Raw genomic sequence first — 13,369 nt, forward strand, 5'->3', positions numbered from 1 at the left:
TAAAAATGATACATGAAGAAACCCACAAGAAGTGGGAAAAAGAGTCGAAGTCTAAGTTTGTACGGAGTATAAAAATACTTGGTATCACATATTGGTTATGGATTGGTGTGTTTTTGTATATTTTGTTAGATATAAATTGAGCAATCATGTGTATTTATATATACATGGTTAGATTCGAATGAAACAAGAATGTATAGATAATACAATTAAACTTCAGTACTTAAAATTTAAAATATGGTGTTTAGCTTGCTTAGTGTTTCAACTATTTTGCAACAGATTCACATGTCTAAAATTTTGCGTTATGGACTCTTAGCTAAAATATTTGGATGAAATGAATTGTAGTAAAGTTTCTTCATGGTGTAATTTAGTTTTATTATGCTATTATGGTGTCCTATATGAATTTTTATACATACAGTATTGTAATTTCGTTGTAGTTTCGTTAAGTTTCGTTTTAGTATGTTTTACATACATATAGTAATAGTGCATTTATTTGAAGTTCATTTAGTAATTTGATGTTCATTACTTATAAAGCAGAATCATATTAATGGAAGGCATTGGTGAAATTAACTCGACTAGTCCGGTTCGAGCTTCTTCATCAAGGTCTACACATGAGTACATAAACCTTGATGGCAGTGATGAACCAAATAGCTTAAATGGGGGTGAACATGCAAGTATTGGAGAGGAAAATGAAGAAAACCGTAGTGAGGAAGATGAAGTGGCGGTGAATAATAATCGTCGAAAGACTTCGAGTGTTTGGGACGAACTTGTTGTCACTCTTAAAAATGGCTTGGAAAAAGTTGAGTGCATTCACTGTAAGAAACAGTTGGGTAAGTGAAAAAGTGGCACTACATCAACATATAGGCGTCACTTAGAGAATTGTTTGAAACGCCAAAAATATCAAAGAACTCAACAAATGTTAAATTTTCAAGCTGTTACGGATTTGGAATATGACAAGCCTTCTCCGTTGATTGCACCAAATGCAAAGTATGATCCTAACAAGATGAGAGAAGCAATTGCATCCTGGATAATGGGAACTGAGCAACCTTTTAATGTTGTGGAAGATGACTTGTTTGTTTTTATGATAAAGACTGCTAATCCATTATTTGAGAAAGTAAGCAGGGTAACAACAAAAGCAGATTGTATCAAGGTTTATGAGCATGAGAGAAAAAGGTTGAAAGCCCTTACAAATACCACCTCAACGATTAGTTTGACAACTGATTATTGGAAGTCATCTCATCAAAGGATCGAGTACATGGTCATAACTGGACACTTTATTGATTATAAATGGAGGTTTGATTGAACTTTGAATTAATAATTTGATTTTTATGATTTATTGTTAAGTAATTATTTGGTTATAGTTTTAACAACTAATTGTGTATTTTTGTCACAGATTACATAAGCGTGTGTTAAATTTTGTTCATGTTCCTCCGCCTCGTACCGGGCGGGATATTGCAGATGGCATTTACAAATGTTTGAAGGATTGGGGGAATCGAGGATAAGGTATTCTCCATCTCTGTTGATAATGCGTCATATAATGACAGGGTGGTTGAGACTTTGAGAAAAAATTTCTCCTTATCGAGAAAGCTTCCTTGCAAAGGTAGGTTGCTTCATGTTAGATGTTGTGCACATATCTTGAATATTTGTGTTAAAGATGGACTTTCAAAGATCGATCATGTTATCGAAGAAGTTCGAGAAGCAGTAAAGTATACTAATTACTCTGAGGCGAGAACCCAAACATTTGCGAATGTTGCACATCAACTAAAAGTACATGATAGAAAGTTATTGATTGATGTTGTGGAACTCCACATATGATATGTTGTCTCTGGCTCTTAAGTTCAAAGATGTTTTCCCAAGGTATTTTTAAAGTTTGTATTTTTGTATAATACATTTTTATTGTATAAGTTTTTATCTTCATAATATTTATTAACTTTGAAGTGTTTTTTAGCTATGCAGAGTATGAACTCAAATTCCAAAACTTACCAACAGAACAAGATTGGGAAAATGTGGCAAAAGTTTGTGAAATTTTGAAAGTTTTCAAGGTTTAGAATTGATTTATATATCATTGCTATTTCTTTTAAACTTGGTTTAGTAACAGAATGTTGATTCATTCCAATTTATTTTTTGTTATTCATAGGTGTGCACTAATATCATCTCAGGAAGTCATTATCATACTGCCAATTTGTACCTTATTGAGGTTTATAAAGTCAAACAAGTATTGGATGATGGTGCAAGGTCCGAAGATCAGTTTATTCGTGACATGTTGAAAGCTATAAAGGCAAAGTTTGACAAGTATTGGGGGAGTGCCATTTACTTATGGCTATTGCGTCTGTTCTCGATCCAAGATTCAAAAAATGGTTAATTGGAATGTCATATCTGTTAAAGATGTAGGCTTCTTAAAAACGGCAGTTACTTGGTGGTTAAGTTAGGGTTTGACCAACCCTAATTTAAATGGGCCGGGCTTAAGTTAATTATACTAGGGTTTGTCTTAATCCTTGTCTATAAATACTCTCTCATATGTACATGTTTTGTATCACCTCCAAATTAATAATAATACTCTCTAGTTCCAAAGTGGATGTAGGTTTCACATCGAAACTGAACCACTATAATTCTCGTGTCGTTTCTTTTAATTCTCGTGTTTATATCTCGACTATTATTGTGTGTGTTTGTGATTGCTTGATCGATTAGGGTTACTACTCTGATCAAGGCAGATTCTAGCCTTAACAACTGGTATCTAGAGCTTAGGTTTTAACCCTAGCCGATTGCAGATAACAAGATAAGGTCTGCTGCTGCTGTTACAGATCAGATCAGATCTGGTGCTGCTGTTTACAGACCACGTTTGCTGCTGCTGCTGCTGTTTTTTTTTCAGAAGTCAGAACAGATCTGTAGCTGTTTTCAATCATAGGTGCAGCCGTCACCCTTCTCTGATTATTTACAGCTGCCGTTAAGCATCAGGTTCTAAACCCTAGCCGTCAAACATCAGGTTCTAACCCTAGCCGTCAAACATAGCAACCTTTGCAGCTGATCGTAGACCTGCTGCTGTTACGACTAAGATCCGATAAACTTTTTTACAATGGCAGAAGAAGGAAGGATCAAAATCGACAAGTTTGATGGGCAAGATTTTTGATGGTGGAAGATGCAGGCTGAAGATTTGTTATGTCAGAATGATCTGATCGAAGCCTTGAATGAGAATAAACCAGAAGGAATGAAAGACGACGAGTGGAAAACACTTGACAGGAAAGCCCTAGCAGTTGTCAGACTCACGTTGACAAAAAGTGTTGCCTTTAACATTGTGAACGAAACCACGACACATGGTTTGATGAAGACCTTAGCAAATATGTATGAGAAGCCGTCTGCTTCTAACAAGGTGTTTTTGATCAGACAGTTGGTAAACACCAGGTTGAAAGAAGGTGCTTCAGTAACAAATCATGTTAATAACTTCAACAATATTATCTCTCGGTTACTGTCAGTTGATATCAAGTTCGATGACGAAGTCAAAGCTCTTCTATTATTATCTTCGTTACCTGAAAGCTGTCCAGGTTCAGTCACAGCTATCAGTGGATCCACAGAGTCTTCAAAACTCAAGTTTGAGGGCATTCATGATTTTATTCTTGGAGAAGATATAAGAAGAAAGAGCTCAGGAGAACCATCAGGAAACTTGCTGAGCACAGAAGAGAGGGGTAGGAGAAAAGGCAGAAGTAACACCACCAGGGGCAGGTCAAAGTCAAGAAGAAGGAGTGTGTCGAGAACAAGGAATGATATTAAATGTTGGAATTGTCAGGAGACTGGGCACTTTCGAAACCAGTGCACTAAGCCAGTAACATCATCAAAGCCAAAGGAAGTTAATGTTGCAATTGCAACAGATGATTATGATAACGTCCTAGTTTGCTGCATTGAGAATACAATTGATGTATGGGTTATGGATTCAGGAGCATCGTTTCATGCTACCCCAAGTCCACATTTGATGAAGAATCTATGAACAGGTAATCTTGGTAAAGTTCGTTTGGCTAATGATCATTGTCTTGACATTATAGGGATTGGAGATTTAGAGCTGAAGGCCTCTTTGGGCACTAATTGGACCTTGGAAAATGTTCGAGTTATTCCAGGCCTAAAGAAGAAACTAATCTCTGTTGGACAGCTTGATGATCAAGGATATAGTGTGCTATTTGGTGAAGGTCAGTGGAAAGTAATAAAGGGGAACTTAGTAATAGCCAAGGGTAAGAAGAGAGGCACTCTTTATATGGTAGAAATCCCAGCTAATGAAGTAAATGCAGTTTCCAATGATCGAAGCTTAACCAGTCAGTGGCACCAACGTTTAGGTTACATGAGTGACAAAGGAATGAAAATGCTAGTGTCTAATGGTAAAATTCCTGGTTTAAAGAGAGTTGAATCAGACTTTTGCGAGTCATGTGTTCTAGGAAATAAGAAGAAGGTCACCTTTGCAAAAGCAGGCAGAACATTAAAGGCTCAGAAATTAGAGCTAGTACACACGGATGTGTTCGGGCCTACTCCCGTTTCTTCATTGGGAGGAGCACGCTATTATGTTACTTTTATTGACGATTCAACACGCAAGGTATGGGTTTACTTTCTTAAAAATAAATCTGATGTATTTGAAGCTTTTAAGAAATGGAAATCTGCTGTTGAATTATCTTGTGATTTGAAGGTAAAATGCTTGAAGTCGAATAACGGAGGAGAATACATCAGCACCGAATTCGTTAACTATTGTGCTAATCATGGCATTCGGATGATCAAGACGGTTCCAGGTACTCCACAACAAAACGGAGTTGCAGAAAGGATGAATCGTACTTTAAATGAGAGAGCACGCAGCATGAGACTTAATTGTGGGCTACCAAAGACTCTATGGGCTGATGCAGTAAGCACTGCCGCTTATTTGATCAACCGTTCTCCATCAGCTCCGCTTGATTTCAAAATACCCGAAGAAGAATGGAGAGGTAAAGCAGTCAGTTATGAGCATCTAAAAATCTTTGGGTGCAGTGCATATGATATTAATAAAGGTGGTGACAAACTTGATGCAAAAGCAAAGAAGTACGTGTTCATTGGTTATGGGGGAGATGACATGGGTTACAGGTTATGGGATAACAAGGGAAAACATGTTATCAGAAGTAAACATGCCACCTTCAATGAAGCAGAATTGTACAAGGACTTCAACTCAACACCAAAAGAAAAAGAATCAGTTGAATTTGAGGTTGACACAGAGACAACAAGAGAGGATGAAAGGGACACTGATGTTGTAGCGTGAGGGTACGAAATAGTATTATTTTTAATACAAAATACTACAAAATATGACACAAGTTTTATTAATTTACGGATGGGATATACCTAAACCTTGCTACAACACTATAGGCAGTGTACCTAATCGTAGAGTAGTGTAGTTTTTAGTAAGTCTGGTTCGTTCCACAGGGAGCTGGTGATACTTACTATATTTTTAACAACTATATTTATACAAAATATATATAATTATATAAGTAGTAATATTATTATAAAAGGGGGGTTTTACCGTTTAATAACCGGTTTGTCGATTCTATATTTTAAGCGCAAAGATAAATGACGATAATTAAAGTGCGTAAAATAATGACAATAAATAAAATGACAGTAAATAAAATTGCGAGTAATAAAATGACAGTAAATAAAGATACGATGAGAAATACAATAAAAGAATTATGCTTATTTAAACTTCCGTAATCATGATGTTTGACGTGTTGATTTTAATTTATTACCATGGGTTAATTGTCCTTTGTCCTGGTTTATTTGATACGTCTATCTGGTTTTTGTCCATAATAGTCCATCGGTCATAAATATAAAGTGCGAGTATCCTCGTCAAATTACCCTTATACCCGAAGTCAAATATTCCAACTGATTAAGGATTTAAACTGTGACGCAGTTATCACTTCTGTCAACAATTACACCAGTTATCACTGTATGTAATCCACCCCTGTTTTAATTAGTTTATGAATATTAATTCATCCACTTGATCAGAATGAATAATCAATTACCCAACCCAATTGATTAATTAAATGATTATAACAGATTCCATATGAACGTCACTAAATAGGACAACCATAATCATTATTAATTATTAGGTTAATTAATTTGAAGATAGGTTCGACAGACTCCAATGAGTTGTCACTCAATTAGACAATACCCCCCATCTATTAATAGTCAATAGTCCAATTTCCACAAGTGTCGGTCTTTTGCCCAAACCTTAATTATGGTACAAAGTTCAATAACCCCGTCTTAATATTTTAGCCCAACATCACGATTACTTCGGCTCAAATAAGCATAATAATAACTTAGCTACGAGACATTAATGTAAAAAGGTTGAACATAACTTACAATGATTAAAAATAGCGTAGCGTTACACGGACAGAATTTCGACTTACACACTCAAACGATCTCTATCATAAATCTTATTATTATCATAATTTAAAATTAAAATTAAGATTATTGTTATATCTTATTAAGTTAACATTATGATAGAGATATAGAATATAGATATTGATAATTGATATAGATATTTGATCGATATATAGATAAAAAAAAAAGGATCGAAAAAGTTCTTCTTCAATTCCTTGTTACATAGATCGTTACATAGCCTTTTATAGGCGAAATTAGAAATTGAATTTTCATTTACGACCCCTGAACTATGCTCAATTAACAACTTTTTATTATTTAATATTATTCTTATTATGAATTATTTAAATATTATATTTTATTCTTGTGCATAGTTGACTCGTAATTTTTACACCGTTGCGTCGAGCGCTGAAAGTTGGTTCATGCCCCGGTTCCGGATTTTCGAACGTCCTTTCGTACAATTTTATATCGTGTACTTTGCATTTTGTAACTTGTACTCTTGTCATTTTTAGACGTTATTCATCAATAATTTGAACCTTTTGAATTGTATCTTGTACATTTGAGCTTTTTGGACGTTTTGGTCTTTCAAATCTTCGTTTTTGTCTTTAAATCTTCATTTTCGAGCGATTTGCGTCTTTCGTCTTCGCACTTATTTATTTAACTATTACAACTAAAAATAAGGAAATTACATTTAAAAACTTTACATATTGGAACGATATTGCTACTAAATATATGTTCATTTGGAACACTATCAAATATCCCTACACTTGAGCGTTGCTTGTCCTCAAGCAATACAGAACTTGAAATAAAAACATACATGAATCACTTTTTTATTCATCACATTTTGTACATCAGTGATTTTGATATAGCGGTATAAACAATGACAGTAATGATGGTTAAAGGTGGGTGTGTCATCCACAGTTGCCTTGGGTTTAGGTCAACGACACTTGCAATCAAATAGCCGATTTACTTTCGGTTTCCAAAGCAAAGTGCACATTTGAAAGGCGGTTTACAGTCCCACATGACTATAAAAATTTAGATCCTTTAGGAAATAGGATCTTTATGAAAACATTTGATCTTTTGAAAATTCAATCTAGCTTTTACCCTAGATAAGTTTTCTGATTTGATCCACCATTGGTGTTGCAAAATATATTTGTGGATCAATATTTTGGCTAAAAACATTTAGGTTCGTGTAATCCACTGCTATCCCGGTATCGGAAAGCACACATCCAGTTTACTTGTTCCGTATATTACCTTTCGGCAAACTACCGTCCGGTTGTAAAGGAAAGCGATGAACAAGAAACTGTTAAGGCAATGTCCCGTGACATGCAGATGATTATGGTCTTTTAACGTGTCGGATGCTAGAACTATCCTTGGTAGGAGCGATAGTAAAGATCATCCTATGATTTTTCGGTCTGGCACAAGGTCCTGTCTCCGACCATGCTATGCAACCACCGTTCTTACGGTTGACACCCGATTTGGCTCAGGTGACCTAATGAATTCCAGGTGAATTTCTTAGGATTTTACGTTCAATGGTAATGAACGCATTGAAAATGGTTTTTCAGAAAACAAATCGGTTTGTATTTTTGATCAAAATATTTTCTCGTTCATGCTCGAGTTTAGATATCATCGAATTCCATGAGTTTGAATTCTCAATCTTTAAGGTCAATCTCTAGGATTGAGTATTATCAGTCTTAAAAGCTGATTTTTAATCTTTAAGGAGATTATCCTTTCTGGGGATCTGATTCATTAGTCTTATCAAGCTAATTTGCACGGTGCCCCCCCATTGTACGAGATAAATCCTTCTCATGGTTAGGATAAATCTGACCACTTGGCGACCCTGTTTGATGCTGAGGTCCGTGGATTTCCTGCTGATTTTAGAGATGACTTTTCTAGATTTTTCGTCAACCTACAGCTGGTCTAGACGACAACTTCATGACCTAAATCAAGAAGCGCGTGTCTTTTTCGGAAGACTTTACTTCCTTTTAATGATGGAATTGATTCATCGTGTAGATCCATCTTTCTTTCAAATGTATTACAGTAAACCGGGTAAAACTGATTAGTATCGTCCAAATCAAAAGTACCTGCAATAATCTTGTACAAAAATATGTGATATATGTTTTAAATTGAATAACTTGGTACATTCTTCCCACACTTAGTTTCTTTCTTTGCCTTTTTATTTTCTTCTATTTCATTTTAAATGAATTCAAGCGTTTTAGGGTGTTTCTCAATTTATGTCCTTTTCGAGGTAACGATAATTTCGGTATTATCACCTAGTTTTCATCGTTCATAAATATGTATAAACATGATTTTGAGTTCATTTAATTGAAAATTTTTTCAAATTTTCACAAAATTTGGCAAATAAACTAAGTGTAAACCCGAGAGAATTTATAACCCTTCCCCACACTTGAGATCATGCAATGCCCTCATTTGCATGAAATCAGAATATAATTATAAATTCATGAGGGTGATTAGTGTAGAAAAGTGATTAAAAATACCCAGTTTGTAAGCATATTATTTTACATCACATTTGATATTTTGCGTCTTGTCATCAAAATTAGTAGCTTTTTGTTGAACTTAATGACAGTCTTTGAAAGTGCGCTGTTTTACCCTGTTGTGTACATAACATAAAATACAAACATATATACATATTTTTGAAGTTTGGTATATAACCCCACGTTCAAAAATTAATATAATATTTTTTTTGCATACTTTAGATCAATAAAATTAAATGATAACAAAATTTGTCGCCCCGCCCTCGGGTAAAGCAATTTCGGCTCAACGACCTAGTCTTTAACTCACGACGAATTTTAGAAATCATTTTTTAAACTTAATGAAATAAAGTAAATTTTTGTTTTTAAAATCATTCAAAACATAAATTTAAAAAGCATATTAATTTTATATAAAACCTACTAAATAAAAAGATTTAGAATGGAGGGAGAAAACTAGTTCTTTAGTGTCTGCTAGCGGAAAAGACCAATCGGATTCCATTCTCGGAACTACACGAGAACAGAACAACTAACTCTCGACAACATTTTCCTTTTAGAACATTTGAATCTCCCCACACTTAGGTAGCTGTGGTGTCGAAATTGTGATTAGCTTCATCGTCAATTTCTCTTGGTCCATAATCAACTTGCATATCTGTGACTTTTTCTTTAAGCCATTGGTCGGATTCATGTGTTATATCCACAATTTCAACTAGCTTTGCCTTTTCTTTAGGCCACAGATTGGATACTAATCGGTTACATAACTTAAAGTTCCCCTTGGTTCTAGCATCGCGAATCCGTTTAATAAGTTTCTTCATTGAACTATTAATAACGGGATCATTTAATTTCGTATCAACAACGGGGTTCTTTGTTATCATGTCATCATTAGGTGTTACTTCATTTTCCCCACACTTAGGCGTTTCATAATTGTTAAGCACTACCGTTGGAGTTGGTAAAACCACATGGTTCTTACCAATTGTTTTTACTGGTTCAACGGTTTTGGCTGGTGGAGATTTAGACTTTCGAATCGTAAAGGTGATCGATTTTTCACCACTTTTAAGTGTCATTCTTCCATTTCCTACATCAAATAACGCCCCGGTGGACGCAAAGAATGGTCGACCTAAAATTAGAGGAATGTTTGGGTCCTCTTCTATGTCAATGACAATGAATTCGACTAGAAAGGTTAAATTGCCTACTTGAATGGGTAGGTTGTCAGCAATTCCAACTGGGTACTTAATGGTTTGATCAAAGAGTCGAATACTCATATCCGTTGGACTTAACTTACCTACACCTAATCTTTTATATAATGAAAGAGGCATAACACTCACACTTGCACCTAAATCTGCTAATGCATCATACATGACACAATCACTAAGTAGACAAGGAACAATAAATTCACCCGGATCACCTACTCTTGGTGGAGGTTTTGGTGGAACTGTCTTCACCGGGTTTACTTCTACGGTTTTTGTTTCTTGCACTGTCTTATACTTCTTCTTCTTCTTCTTTCCAATGGTATCACCAACTTTATTACCTATTACTTGCTCATACTCAACTCCTTTTCTTGGAAACGGGATGGGTGGTTTATATGGTGCCACCACTGGCTTTACATACTCTGGTGGTGGTGGTGTAACTTCTTCATTGTTACTCACATCTAAAACCTTCCCAACTTCTGGAGCTGGTTTTTCAGAATTTGTTGACACCATGTTAACATTCTCATTCCGAGGATTTACTTCAGTATTACTCGGTAGCTTTCCTTGTTCCCTCTCACTTATCATGCTAGCAAGAGTACCTACGTGTTTTTCTAGATTCAAAATGGAAGCTTGTTGAGTTCTTAATGACTGATCAAACCTCTCGTTCGTTTGGGTTTGAGTTTCAATAAATTGTGTTTGAGATTCAACTAGCTTAAATACCACTTCTTCCAGATTTGACTTTTTCTCTTCGGTTTGTTGTGGTGGTTTATACAAGCCAGGTCTTTGTTGATTGAAAGTGTTGTTTTGAGTTGGTTGGTTATTCGGACCTTGTTGGTTATACGAGTTATTGTCGGGTCCTTTTGGATTGTAAAGAATGTTTTGATTTCGATTGAAGTTTGGCCTTGGCGGTTGATAATTATTTCCAGGCCTTTGGTTCATATAAGAAACATTCTCTCGTTGTTCCATCGTTGGTTCAATGTGACAATCTTTCAATAAGTGTGGTCCACCGCATTGCTCACAACTGATTCGTATTGCGTGAATATCTTTATTCATCTTTTCCATTCGTCTTTCGAAAGCATCTATTTTTGCGGAAACGGAATCAAAGTCATGGCTAGAATCGGCTCTAGCCGCTTTAGATGATCGAAAGATATCTTTTTCTTGATGCCACTCATGTGAGTGGGAGGCTGTGTTATCAATAATTTTGTAAGCTTCAGTTGCGGTTTTCTTCATAATGGAACCACCAGCTGTTATGTCGATGTCTTTTCTTGTAGCGATGTCTACGCCTTTATAGAAGATTTGCACTATTTGAAAAGTATCTAATCCGTGTTGGGGACATCCTCTCAACATCCTTCCGAATCTTGTCCACGCCTCATATAATGTTTCATTTGGCTTTTGCGCGAACGTAACAATTTCTCCTTGAAGTCTCACGGCTTTAGATGCCGGAAAGAATTGTTTAAGAAATTTTTCAACTAAAACATCCCATGTATCAATCGCCCCTTCAGGTAACGATTCTAACCAATCTTTGGCTTCTCCCTTTAAAGTCCAGGGAAATAACATGAGATAAATTTGTTCGTCTTCCACTTCTCGGATTTTGAATAGTGTACAGATCCTATTAAACGTACGAAGATGTTCGTTTGGGTCTTCATTCGGCGTACCACTATATTGGCACTGATTAGTTACCATGTGTAGAATTTGTCCTTTAATTTCATAATCTGGAGCATTAACTTCTGGTTTAATAATGGCGTGACCTTGGCCAGTGCGCTTAGCTCTCATTCGTTCTTCCATACTTAGAGGTTCTAGATTTTCCATGATTGGATTTGTTGTATCCGAATCACTAGAGGATTCTGATTTAACGGTTTGGGGTTCAGGATCTTGGAATTGTCCTTGAATATCTTCCGGGTTCTTAGTTGTGAAATCGGGTTCAAAAGATGGATTATCGGAAATTTGAATTGGAGTACTTGGTCGACTAGATGACGATTCTAAAGAAAAATCAACGGCGGCGATATTTGTTAAACGATGTCTTGATCGAGTTACAGGTGGTGAACGTATGACCGGCGGTGAACGTCTTGCTCGGTGCATTCACTGAATATCCTATTAGTTTTTAAAAAGGAAAGAAAAATTATATAAGTTATCCAATCAATAGACTTTTCTGATTTTGCCCACGTTTCGAATAGCCAAAAGATGCAGCAGAGGGGCAGGATTCGTTTGGTCTCAATATAATTGAGTACTGTTTGGCTCCAATAACCCGGTCCACGTACAAATCCAACTATTACTACGAACCAGAAAATTTTGATGTCTATCAATTTAACCACTTAAAATAAATTTTCGTAATTTTAAGAAATTTAGAGAAGAAGTAGAAAAAATTCTAAGTCCTAAAAACTAGAATGGCGAGAAATAAGAGAGAAAAAGATTGCGCGTCGAAAAGTGTCGAAAAATGAAAAAGACGAAGAGTGGTTTGTAAACACGCGGTTAATCCAACCTTATAACTATCACTATCTTAAAATTAAAGCTACAAATGGAGATCACTAATTGGAATTGTAATTGATACATAGGTAAAAGGCGTCGAAAAATACGAAATAAGAAAATAGCACGAAAAATGGCGTCGCAAAATTCTAAAGCACCTAATACTTAGTCTAAGGAATAAGCACTTAAGGGATTTTACGGCAAAGCCTAAAAATCTAAAAATAAAAATAACTACGGCAAAAATAAACTTAATACTAAAAGTTGCGACTATAGTCTAAAAAAAACTAAAGGTAATAAAACTTAAAATAATTTTTTTATAGACAAAATCTTAAAAATATATAATTTTTTAAATTTTTTTTTTTTTTTTTAAAAAAAACGTTTTTTTTTTTTTTTTTTTTACGTTTTTTTTTTTTTTTTTTTTTTTTTTACAGAATTTTTTTTTTTTCAAATATAAATTAAAAATATAGTGTTTCGCCGAGTCCCCGGCAGCGGCGCCAAAAACTTGATGTTGTAGCGTGAGGGTACGAAATAGTATTATTTTTAATACAAAATACTACAAAATATGACACAAGTTTTATTAATTTACGGATGGGATATACCTAAACCTTGCTACAACACTATAGGCAGTGTACCTAATCGTAGAGTAGTGTAGTTTTTAGTAAGTCTGGTTCGTTCCACAGGGAGCTGGTGATACTTACTATATTTTTAACAACTATATTTATACAAAATATATATAATTATATAAATAGTAATATTATTATAAAAGGGGGGTTTTACCGTTTAATAACCGGTTTGTCGATTCTATATTTTAAGCGCAAAGATAAATGACGATAATTAAAGTGCGTAAAATAATGACAATAA

General features: G+C 35.1%; 1 pseudogene; it reads left to right on the forward strand.

The window, feature by feature from the left end:
* The first annotated feature begins 781 nt into the window (after window positions 1–781).
* On the forward strand, window positions 782–2,388 carry LOC139901358 (zinc finger BED domain-containing protein RICESLEEPER 2-like; annotated as a pseudogene).
* Window positions 2,389–13,369: the final 10,981 nt, after the last annotated feature.

The sequence above is a fragment of the Rutidosis leptorrhynchoides genome, chromosome 3 (genome assembly GCF_046630445.1).
Source record: "Rutidosis leptorrhynchoides isolate AG116_Rl617_1_P2 chromosome 3, CSIRO_AGI_Rlap_v1, whole genome shotgun sequence".
Lineage (NCBI taxonomy): Eukaryota > Viridiplantae > Streptophyta > Magnoliopsida > Asterales > Asteraceae > Rutidosis > Rutidosis leptorrhynchoides.